Source organism: Lepidochelys kempii, chromosome 7 (genome assembly GCF_965140265.1).
Source record: "Lepidochelys kempii isolate rLepKem1 chromosome 7, rLepKem1.hap2, whole genome shotgun sequence".
Lineage (NCBI taxonomy): Eukaryota > Metazoa > Chordata > Testudines > Cheloniidae > Lepidochelys > Lepidochelys kempii.
Genome location: NC_133262.1, coordinates 72,110,090 through 72,123,182, shown reverse-complemented (window position 1 = coordinate 72,123,182; position 13,093 = coordinate 72,110,090).

Sequence of the window (13,093 nt, the reverse complement as noted above, 5' to 3'; positions counted from 1 at the left end):
ATCTGTAAATTGTTGTAAGGAACATAGAGAAAACAGATTAGAGATGTTCCTTTTGCCAGATTTCCTTGTGGTCTTCATAGGACAAAATGTGTTTGCCAAGTTGGCACATCAACATTAATAAAATATGTATAGCTACAAACACAGTGAAAAAGGTGCAGTGCAAAGATAATAGAACACTCAAATACAGTCATGACTTTTCTCTAAACAATCAAAGCTGATTGACATATATTTTTATATTCATGGAAGACTTTAGTTAAATTGATATCTTATTATTTAGCTGCCTTTCTAACCCTTTCCTCTGATTCAGGTTCAGCCAACTGTCTTTGACTCATTATATTGAAAACACTTATTAAATGCCAAACTGCAACATTTTATGAGAGAACATCTCAGGATGCAAGCCTACTGGAAGTTAGTTTGGTCACACAGACAAGCTGTAGCTTTGGCTCTAATTGGAAATGCTCCTAATCAACGGTTACAAGAGAAAACAAGAAGCTCATTGTCTGAAGACATATGATTTAACTTGACCAGCTTAGTTGGTTTTGAGTTTCAAACAGTGATTGGGGAAATGTTTTAGACAGTCTGTAGGCATGTGATGTCTGCAGTGGGAACACAGACATAGAAGATGATACTGCAGTGCAGACTGTATTAAGGTTAACCGTGTCAACCCTTGGAACATGTTTGGAACCTCTTAATAGTCACTCCACTCAAAATAACAAGATCCTGAATGTGTGTGTGTCTAATCTAATTCCCCTCCCCCGGCTTCCGTCAAGACTTCTTTAGAGAAAGAAATAATAGTGAACACAAGAATTTCAGGGTCTAGTAGCAGAAGATGAGGTGATTGAAGCCTTTGGAATGTAGTTGGAGTTGGGAAGAACAGTTAACAGTCTTGCTGTTAAGGTGGAGTTGGAGAGCTCACTCTCCCTGGGGGATCTTAATTGGGAGAACAGCAATGGTGACCATCCATGAGTAAAAATGAAGAGGATGGGGTATGAAGGACTAACAGAGCCTGTCATAGAAATTAAAAGGTGCAAAAATCTTAGGTTAGCTCTCCCCACCTTTTTATGGATGTGGAGCCTTTGGACCAAGGGCATGCACAGCTGGCTGGTTGCCTCATTAGCCTTAAAACATATCTGCTTGCACGCACATGAACTCACATGCTATAGAAACAAACAGTATGCTAGAATTCACAGTTCCTAATACCTCTCTTCTCCCATGTGTAGCTACCTTAGGTACGGAATGGACAAAGTGGTGTGAGTAATATAAGAAGCTATATGACCGAAACATGCATCCACCTTGAGCACCAAGCTCAAAGGAAATCGATGCTGAAGCTCTGAAATACTCAGACTTTTCTTTTAATTTTTATACATTTATAGATTACCAAGATCTCTTAGGAACTAGACATGCAGAAATGACCAGAGAGAGACTTTTCTTGGAACTCTAGCTGAGACAAGAAGTGGAAGTACTGCAAATCTTGTGAGGAAGGCCATTATATAGAATCAAAGGTTTTGGATAGTTCAGATCAAAATGTTGGATAGCTTGGATCAAAATGTTTTTCTGCATTGAATTTGAACTCTAAAACTTCTGGAGGTTTGCCCTACACTAATGCAAGCAGCATGGCCACTGTTTTCAGAGGCCCTAGGCCTGACAAAAATAGACAAATCCTGCCATCAGGAAAAACTCCGTGCCAGGGAAAACCATTACCAAGTTCAGGGCTGGATTAAGGCATAAGCAAGTACCTACATCCCCAGCTCCTAGAATCATGTGTTGACTTCAGAACAGCAGTTTTAATTAAAAATAATGTTTCTAGTCCATCTGGTTACAAAGAGAACCTTAACACTGTGATCTGCATATTAGCAATGCAGTGATGTTTGCTTGAGCTGCAGACAGCCTGAAGTAATAGCTCTCAAGAGGTCTGAAAGGCTCAATTACATTCTATCTGTCAACACTGAAACCCACTGCTCCGTGTTTCCATCATGAACACCAACAGTACTTTTGTAGAGGACTCTTTAGGAGGTCCTCACTGCAGCCACCCTCTCATGGCTTTGATGATATGTTGGAAGGTCCCTCCCCACCCCGCACTGAACACAGAGAGTGTGGCCCAGGAAGGGGAAGCACAGTCTGTTTAAAGAGAAATGGTGGTGGATCTCCCTTTTCTGGATAGTCCCTGCTACTGGCACCCCAAGGAGGGGTAGGGCCATGGTGCAGGTGTGTGTGTGTGAGGTCATGACATGGGGGCATGGCCATAGTGCAGAACAGGGCCATGGAGGAGCCCTATATAGGGGTGTGCCTACTGCCCCAGTTTGATTTAATCCAGCCCTGGGTAAATCAGGAAAAAAAAGGGATTGATACCCATCTACATGCAGGAAGTTTAGAACAGTGGGATGATACAGTGGGGCCAAAAGATGCTTAGTTTTACTGGGCAGAAGTCAAGCCCAGTAAAATTAGGTCGAAAATATAGGGATGTGGCCAGATTTAGAGTTATAGAGGAAAATGATTAGGCAGAAGCAAGATGTCAGTAAAGCACCCCAAAAATGGACTCGCCTGCTCCCTCCCGAAAGCTAGCGCATTAACTTGGGCCAAAATAACTTTGTGATCGGGTGCACATGCAAGTAGAAATGCCTTAGCGTTGCCAGACATGTACAGTAATCCAATCTCATCCAGGTTGTCCCCACACTCTAAATTGGTTTACAGAGTGGGCATAATGGTGCAGATAGTTCACTCCATATACACTAGCCTGCTTGGGGAAAGAATGAAGAAACTGGCTATGGAATTTAGAAGGGATATAATTCTGTGTTGCACTTGATAGGTTTTTGAGTGGTTCCTATAGAGCCATAGGGTATTTCCATAAGGGATGTGAACAGTATGTCCATATAATCTGAGAAATATTAATTATGTAATGCATAGATATAATAGTTCAGTCACATCTATTATTAGTCATTGCTGAGTAACTCTGATGTAATCATTATCAAATGTATATTTTGTTTAAATAACTCTATATGATGAATGCATTTTAGATATATATAAATGATAGCTTTCTTGCATCAGATTTTTATATGTATCATACAATAATTAAATATATGTCCCCTCTGCACAGAACAATAGTAGAATTCAGGGTATCTCAGCACAGCTTCCAATTGGAGAAGAAATCAGTAATGTGGAGTCTGGGTATATTCTTATATTCTTTACACCCTAGATCAGTCCTTGGACAGAGGTGGTCACAAACAGCACACAAGCAAGCCCCCTTTTCAGGAATTTGAGTCACAACACCAATGACCAGTTCCCAGGGAGCAACTCTGCCCCAAGACTGTATTAGAGAGATTAAGGCAGAGACAGCTGTTTTCTACAGCTCACATGAAGACATTGCATAACAAAACAAACATATAGCATTTCTTCAAAGACTGTGTACTGCTTACAGGCTAAGAAATTAAAGGTAATTTGCCAAATTGGAGCAAAATAGAATGCCAAAGAATCAAAATGTTCTCTTCATTTATTTTCCTCTGACTAAATGGGGTAAGCCTCAAAACATATTATATAAGAGATAAAAGCAAACATAAATATCTCTTTTTAATCCCTAATGGATGCATTTATGCAATGAGAATGTAGAAATCCCTAGAGTTAAAGGTGGAGAAGTTAAATGCAGGCACTGAGGGAAGAACTGACTCAAAATCAGAAAGAAGACAAAAAGGGAAACATTATGCTCTACTAACTTTCCACAATATATTGTTAAAAATTCTTAATTTCATATATTCATAAAGGAAGACATTCACTTCAGTGTACAGAATCTGCACAAGGCCCTCTGCACCATTTAATTCCTACCTAAGATCCTTAACAAGGATCCTTTCGCTGGACTCTGAAATTCATCCTCGGGTAAATTTCACCCAGATGGAATCTTTATATAAAATGAACTCCTAACATTGTGTTTTAAACATCAGCTTTCTTCTCTGATGTATAGGAGATGGTGGGACAAATACATCCCTGGTGTAATTCTGTTGAAGAGAATGTAGTTACTCCAGTGATGAGTGTGACTCAGTATAACTTTATAACATATCCTAAAATAAGACTAGAATAGCAGGAATGTTGCAAGTCAGCACTGAGGTGCAGTTTCTAACTGTCACATGCTTTCATTAGAAAATAAGAATGGCCCTACTGGGTCAGACCAAAGGTCCATCTAGCCCAGTATCCTGTCTTCCGACTATGGCCAATGCCAGGTGCCCCAGAGGGAATGAACGGAACAGGTAATCATCAAGTGATCTATCCCCTGTCACCCAGTCCCAGCTTCTAGCAAACAGACGCTAGGGACACCATCCCTGCCCATCCTGGCTAACAGCCATTGATGAACCTATCCTCCATAGATTTATCTAGTTCTTTTTTGAATCCTGTTATAGTCTTGGCCTTCATAACATCCTCTGGCAAGGATTTCTGCAGGTTCACTGTGCGCTGTGTGGAAAAAATACTTCCTGTTGTTTGTTTTAAATCTGTTGCCTACTAATTTCATTTGGTGACCCCTGGTCCTTGTGTTATGAGAAGGAGTAAATAACACCTCCTTATTTACTCTCTCCACACATCCCCCCCTTAGTTGTCTCTTTTCCAAGCTGAAAAGTCCCGGTCTTATTAATCTCTCCTCAGATGGAAGCTGTTCCATACCTGTAATCATTTTTGTTGCCATTTTCTGAACCCTTTCCAATTCCACTATAACTTTTTTGAGATGGGGCGACCACGTCGGCACACAGTATTCAAGATGTGGGTGTACCATGGATTTATACAGAAGCAATATGATATTTTCTGTATTATTATCTATCCTTTTCTTAACGATTCCCAACATTCTGTTTACTTTTTTGACTGTCGCTGCACATTGAGTGGATGTTTTCAGAGAACTATCCACAATGACTCCAAGATCTCTTGCTTGAGTGGTAATAGCTAATTGAGACTCCATCATTTTATATGTATAGTTGGGATTATGTCTTCCAGTGTGCATTACTTTGCATTTATCAATATTGAATTTCACCTGCCATTTTGTGGCCCAGTCACCCAGTTCTGAGAGGTCCTTTTGTAGCTCTTCGCAGTCTGCCTGGGACATAACTATCTTGAGTAGTTTTGTATCATCTGCAAATTTTGCCACCTCAATATTTACCACTTTTTTCTCTTTCTCTTAGATCACTATTGCCTTTATCTCTTTTATTTCTCTGAGGAAAGGACACTTGCATATCGTCCAGTTATATAACTCTAGAGAAGAAGCAAATGAGGGGCAGGTCAGTAGGAAAATCATTTACAACCAGATCTGATGGCCTTTTTTTTTTCTGAGTGGCACCTTACTGTGTGAATAGTCCCATTGGTTTCAGTAGGACTATTCGCAGAGTGAGGTACCACCCAATGTAAGTCAGGGTATCAGAATCTGTCCCTGAGCCATTTGAGTAAATTCTTCAAAATGGAAAAAGTGTAACCCCCCAAAACTCCCAACCATCTCTCAAAATTGCAATAACCTTCCAGAAAGGCAGAAATTATACTTGAAAACAAGAGTGCTAATAATATACAAACACTATGGCATTTAGTCCAAGGGCAAATGCAGTAATATATTTACATAGAAAATATATTACCTATACTGTGCACGTCATTAATATATGCATTGATTGTGTCACTGAATGTAATAAATACAGAAGAATGCATTACACTGAAAAGCTAACATTTAAAAAATACCACATGGACAAAAAACACTCCTCATTCTCCTCCTACCTTTTATTACCTTCTCTCTTTTTTCCAATTTTCCTGAGTTCCCAATATATAAGACTTGACTTGTAATTTCCAAGAGGTTAATGAAAACTGCCACAAGGCCACGCATATGGCCTATAAAACCTTGAAAAGCGGGTAGCGAGGTTAGTCAGAATATGAAAGCTGATGATTATCAGACTGGGTTGTGGAGGAGGGGTCTCTTCTACAGAACTCAGTATGTTCCACCTTTACTTGGAAGAAAAGTAAATCCTGTAGAGGGTTTGATTTTTCCAGTGTGCCTGGCAATGAAGATGATGATGCAGAACAAGCACTGTTTCCTAAAATGAGGTGACCCTGCTGAGTTTAGAGTAATACTATTGGGGTTCAAATCAGAAAAGACTGTTGCAAGTCTACAATATTGTCACATGACCTTCTCTGCCATGCAGCCTAGGATGCTAGGTCTAGTTTTAACATTTTTTTTAAAGTGTAAAAACTTGAGTGGATTTTTTTTAGGGGGAAAATTAAATATAAAAATGGTTATATATCCTAAATGTGTATCAAATACATAGATTATTAGATTATTGTACCTTTTGTTCTTTATGCAACAACAATATGACAGATCCCAGGGGCACAGCCCCAAATCATGTTTATTAACTATACACAAACAGGAAAGGTCTAGCTAGATATATATTGCTGCTCTAAATTGTTTCTGGCGGCTTCTAAAACATAACAGGCATCCGATGAACTGAGCTGTAGCTCACAAAAGCTTATGCTTAAATAAAGGCATCCAATGAAGTGAGCTGTAGCTCACGAAAGCTCATGTTCAAATAAATTTGTTAGTCTCTAAGGTGCCACAAGTACTCCTTTTCTTTTTGCGAATACAGACTAACAGACTACAGACTGACTATTCTCATTCATTTTAGTTTTTTATCCTTTCCTCCCTCAAATCCTTCCTTAAGACACACTTCTGCTGCAACTGCTATAAGAAATCAGCCAGTTAATAATAGTTAGGTTGAGGCTAAATGGAGATAGTTAACACTTGTTCTAGTTATAATAATTAAAAAAGAGCAAATTTTATATATATATAAATATATATATATAAGTATATATATATTAATTATAGTGGATTTGATCATAGCCCTCTTCCCCTCCCCCAACATCTGTGTGACACCGTCTTCTTAGATTGTATGCTCTTTTGGGCAGTGGTTGTGCCTTGATTTGTCTTTCTATAGTGCCTACACAAAGGGGCCCCTCATCATAGTTGGGGCCTCTGGGCACTACTGCAATATAGATATTAAATAGTAAATATGTTACAGGTTATTAACTGGACTTCATGTACTCCTGGAAGTATCTAGTCTATTATTGGTGAATGATATAACCTTTCAAATGCAAGTGTCATAAGTACAGAATGCATCCAGTCATCAGTATTTAGTTTAGATGCTTTTTCTTCCTCCTCTGTCCCTATCTCCAGGCTCAAACACTGTTGGCTGCAATATACAGAGTGTGGACATATGGATTATGTCATGTCTGAGTATACCCTTTATGAGTGACACCTAGGTAGATATGTAGGTGTCTCTTCATATGCTGAATAAAAGTAATCAGGAACCCCAGCATCCTGGCAGAATTCCGAGACATGTAATTCAATTCTGCCTACCAACATTTTCTTTGTACATTCAATTTGATAAGGTACAGGACGATAATTTTTCTAGCCTAAACCTCTGTGCACTGTTGCCATCTGCTGTTAGATGCTGCAATTCACCCCACAAGTGGCTGCATTTCATTGGTGAATGAAAGTGAGTCTTGTGTGCACTTTGTGTATCAGTTTCACTTTTGCTTTGGGATCCTTCAGAATGAAAAGTGCTATGTATGTGTAAGACCATGATCATTAATGTACCTGGTTAAAATGTCCAAAGACTTTGCTTGTTCACAAGGAAAACTGATTATCATTTTCTACACTTGTGGATTAGTTATTTAAATTAACGAGGGGTGTGCCTAATATTTCTCCTCTGCTATAGTTTGAACTTAATATTTCCATTGCATACAATTAATAGTTTATATAGTGTGTACAACTGATTGAGTATATGGTGTATGAATGGTTTGTTGACCTCATGAATGGGGAATGCATGAAATTTTGCAGAGTAAGACTCATGTAGGGATTATATTTGACAAGTAACCTCTGAAGGCAAAAATCTACCTGTTACTTAGACATGGTGTTTTTTCCACTACCGGGATGCCACAGAATATATCATCATCATCACCAATTTTTTCCTCAGTGAATGGTGACATGATGGCTAAAATCTCCTAAGATGGAGTCATACAGATCTCATGCCCTTTTCTAAGGTGTGGGAGAAGTGATATTACCACTTCCAGACAGCCCATCTACTGGACAACATGTACACTAACTCTGTCTAGAATTAATATTCTGTAAAAGGCTACAAAGGACAGTAAGTATCCAAATCTTCAGATGTTTCTGTATATGGGGGAATCCATGCCACAAAGAGGATACACAGGGGGATTCTGCTCTAGCTGCATGAAGTTGTGATCTATAATGGCTGTTTTCTTGTCACTGCTTGTGGGAATGGGGGAAGTCTGTGGGAGAGGAGGGGAAGGGGCAGGGCTAGTAGATCCATGAATACGCAGATCTAAAAGCCATCCCCATTCCCAGTGGAGTAAAGTAGTTATGGACACTACTTTAGTTCTGAGGCTGTTGTAGAGGCCAAGGAATGGCCCTGCAGGTGATTTGAGGCTTGAGGGGAGTCGTCTGTTACCATCTGGACCTCACAGAGCCTTACTTTGTAGAACCTGTTGTCGTAGACTTTTCACAGAGGTCAGGGCTTGGTCCTATGGAGTTGGTTATTGATTTTTAAAGAATATAGGTCAAATTATGGTCTCAAGAGCTACATATGTCTCTTACTCTAGGTTTCCTATGATGTAATGATTTATGTTACTCATTGCTAACTATAACAAAAATAAAAATAACTGATAGGCTTTAATATTTCATGCCAAAAAGCATCAGAGTTTCTTTTCTTTTTTTCATCAATACACACCTAGAGGTCTACTTAATTACTTAAGTCCTATAGGTTTGGAGGAGCTTTCTTCATCAGCATTAAGTGCAAAATCCAATTTAGAGTGACATAATGCATTAATGTGCTGTCAACATCATCATGGGGAGGATTTTTCCATTTCAGAAGATGTATCTTGCCAGAAGCTTCTTGAAGATTCATTTACCTAATGAAATTGCTTTAGTGTCTGGCTTGAGTTGTCTGCACTCAGACAGAATAGTGATAAGGCATTTTACAGCTTTTATTTATTATAAATGTATGCTATTTTATTTGTATTAAACTACCTTTCTCAAGTACGGGAGAGGGGAAAGCAAAAATAAATCTATTCCAAGAGTCCTAGTAAAGAAAATTAACTCGGTAGTAAAAGGTTTGATTTTTTTGATCTGTCATGTTAGCTTCTAAATTTGTCTTTTGATTCCAAGTGAGTGGAGTCTATTGATATCCATCCATACCTGGGTTCAGAAATTCTATAAGGAAAATTAGATATTATAAAGACAAATAATTAGATTAAACTTTATGGAAACAAAAACAGAGAGGAAAATTTTACTCTAAATTACACACTCTGACTTTACTGAAGTTGCTCAGGAGTTTGTTGAGGTTATAACTGAAAGCCGAATTTGGCCCAATGTACATACACTCAAAATCTGAACAAGAGATCCTTCTATATTCAGGGTATGCAAAACAAATCTGCATACCTTTACTGAATGCAACTTTCTACCTCCTGCCGGTATCTTTTCCAGTGTTCCTCCTAATTTGTATCCGACTGCTCTATTCCTGTAACTTAGGGCCCTCTATTGCTTCCACTGAAGTCAATGGCATAGCTCTCATTGACATCAGTTGGAGCAGGAGCAGGCCCAAAGGAAGAGAGTGTATTGCTGTACAAATGTTACCATTTTATCCTCCCTAAAAATGTAACATTGAGCTTAAATACCAAAAAAAAAAAAAAAAAAAAAAAGTAGTTCAAGTGTAGCATGTGAGGAAGGGATTAATTAATTAACATTTAATGATAAATTAAGTGATATTACGTGCCCCTCGGCACAGCATATTCAGTTGCCCCCACCCACCTACAGCTGACCTTTGTGTTTTCCATAAAAAATGAAAAGGAAAAAAAATAAAAACACAGCTTCATCGGGAAGGCACGAGACCCTCCTCCATGCACGGTGCTCCCAGCCTGAGCTGGGGTGCAGCCCACCCGCATCAGGCAAGGCGGGGACTGTACCTCTCCCCATGGTGAGCGGTTCCTCGATGTCTTCCGTCTCTCCCACAGCCCAGCATGGCAGCCCCGTTCTGGCTCTGCCCATGCAAATGCTGGCCACATCCCTCCCTCACCTTCCCTGGCATGGGGCAGAGGCAGTGGGGTGACCGAGATTGGGACGGGGCTGTGATGCTCCCAGCACCTTCAGCAGCACGCCCACATAGGCTGACTCAGTTGCTCACCCTGCTCCAGCCCCACATGTTGGATAGCTGCCAACTCGCACTAGGAGCCCGACTGCCTGCAGGGGAGCTGTATGTATTCACTTTTTAACTTTTAACCCACGTTTAACTTTTAGGTGCCCCTAAAATGCTGGCATCCCTAGGCATGGGCCTACTGTGTCTAATTGGAAATCCGGCCCTGAGTGTGATGGGATAAAGCACTATATAAGTGATAAATATGATTAATATTGAGATCTAGGTGTTTCCTACACTGCATTGTTGGCTGCACTGCCAACGAGCTACAGATCTGTGTTACATGAAGAGATGGAAAAAATTGTGTTGGGTTGCACTGAAAGTTATTTGCAGTTTAACTGAGGTCTGAATTGTATCACTTGGATACAGAGGGATTTGTTAAGCTCCTAGTTGTAGAGTTACTCAAGGATGGGAGCACTGACATCTGCTCTTAGGTATGTCTCTTACTCTTCTCAGGGCATGTCTATGCTATGGCCCTAAGTTGACCTATGTTAGATCGACTTACAGTCATTACAATAATTACTGTGGTGGCTGATGTCCACACTACCCTCCTTCTGTCGGTGGTGCACATCCTCACCAGGAGCACTTCCACTGACTGAAGAGGGTCAGTGTGGGGCCGAGAGCCAGCAGCCTGGCCGGGAGCTGGGGACTCTAAAGCTGCCTGACTTTCTTCTCAATTTTACAGCTATGCTGGAGATGGCCAAAAGCTGAAGCAGGTAACACACTGCTTTGCCGTAACTGCACCAACATAAATGCTATGTAAATGCTCGGTGTATGTCGGTGTAGTAGGGCACTTACATCTTCTTTTTCAGCTGCAAGTCCCTAGTGATTCTGACATGAGACATTTTGTGCAGGCATTTTTGGTTTTAGTTTCCAGTTTTCTGTTGAACAAAATGTCAGCAGGTGACAACCCATGCTTCGTTGGTGCCATTCTATAATTTATCAGTGCTAAATACAAACCAGATTCTGACTCCACAGACTTTTTCAGTAGGTGCTTTATTTTTTTTTATACCATTTTCCACCAGCCTGTTGGATTGGGGATAATAGGGATGGCAGTGATATGTCTAACCCATTCTTCACTACAAATTGCTTAAACTCATGCCCACTAAACTGTGGCCCATTGTCTGACATTACTGTGTTAGACCATGTATAGCAAAAATAGATTTGATATGTAGATCACTTGTTTAGCTGTAGTATCTTCTAGTGAGGCTGTAATTATAATTATTTAGGACAAGTACATAGTTTTTTCCAGACAGGGGAAACAAATATATGCCTACTTTGCTCCACTGCTCTTTTGTCAAATTGTCTAGTAGGTGTGTCTGCATCCACCAAATCTCTCCCAGGATTGTATTCTATTCAGAGATTGTACATTTGTAGCTGAAAAAATAATCTCTCTATCCTTGAGGCATAGGGAAGCTCTCAACAGAGTACAGAATAGAGCTGAAAGAGCACAACTGCCCCACAATTCATGCCTCTACGAAAGTTCCCCTCGCCTTAAGGCAGGGGGTGAAAGAGGAGCTGGGTAGACTTATTGCTCTGGGAATCATGTTGACGAAACAACAGAGTGAGTAAACTTATTGGTTATTGTAGGAAAAAAGAACCCTTCACTTGTATATAGACTTACAAGAATGAAATAAATATGTAAAAAGGGAACATTTCCCACTATTTATCAGGGGAGAAATTTTGGGGGAAATGGCTGATGCCAAATATTTTTCTTTGCTTGAGATGTCAGCAGGGCCTGGCAAAACTGCTCGTAGCATTTGCTGCTCGGAGATCACCCTGTGCTTACAGGGCTTAAGTGCTTTTCTTTATTCTGTGTCTGGTTCCAACTGGCTGTGCATAACAACAACATAAGCTTCACAGCACCTGGACCAGACACGCTTTCTGGGAAGCTCAGCCCTTAATGGCAGTCCCACATATGGATATCTAAGAAACAAATAAGGGGCTGCTTGAAGTTCTTTTCAAAGATCAATAAACATTAAATATAAAAATAGCATGGGGAAAAATAATCCTTTGAGCACTCCTCAAAATAACTGATTTTTGCAAGACTTGTGATCTTAGTCACTTAGTAGTGAGACAAACTCGTACAAAATCTCATGGCACTGTAAAACGCCTACTTAATAGTTAGTCCACACATCACATATATGTTACCTTGGAATTCTCATTTCTCTGGATTCTTTACCCACAGGTATAATACAATTGCTAGTGATATTTCATTCTGATGAAAAACTAAAAATGAATTCTATGGTAAAATATTCTATAGTAAAAGCATTAGTAAAGGTTCTTTGTTAGAAATAATGTTCACTGCTCTTACTGTAATTTATCCATTAACATTCAGTAATGTGTCCGTTTCTCCTGCAAGAAATACATAAGTTATTAATGAAGGGCTGAATTGATTACATACCTGAAGGGAGACACAAAAGCAACTTCTCCATAATAGGGAGGGTTGTAGGTGAGGAGTGTTGGCAAGTGTGGGTCTGAGGGGATGGTCCCTCTTTGAAGCATTATCCTCCACTTCGACCCTGCATGGGTTGCTGGAATAAATTCTGCAGACCCCATGTGCATCAAATTATATGGGTTCCCTCACCACCTAGATAATTCCCCACCTCAGATGGGAGGGTTTGATGGCAGTGGCTTGTGGGGAAACAGCGCTTCTGTAGGAGCTGAGCAGATCTGAGGGTCAGGGAAAGCCTTGAATCTGTGTAGAGGCAAGGGCCTCTGAATGAATGGCACTCACCTTTCTCAACCTCTCAACACCCAAGAAGATCTGGAAGATATCTGAGTTTTGGGGGAAAACATTCCTAGCAGTTCTTCAGGACAAATCCTTCCTTCATGGCATGATCAGGTAGAAACCCTACAAGTCAATGTGTTTTTAAAAA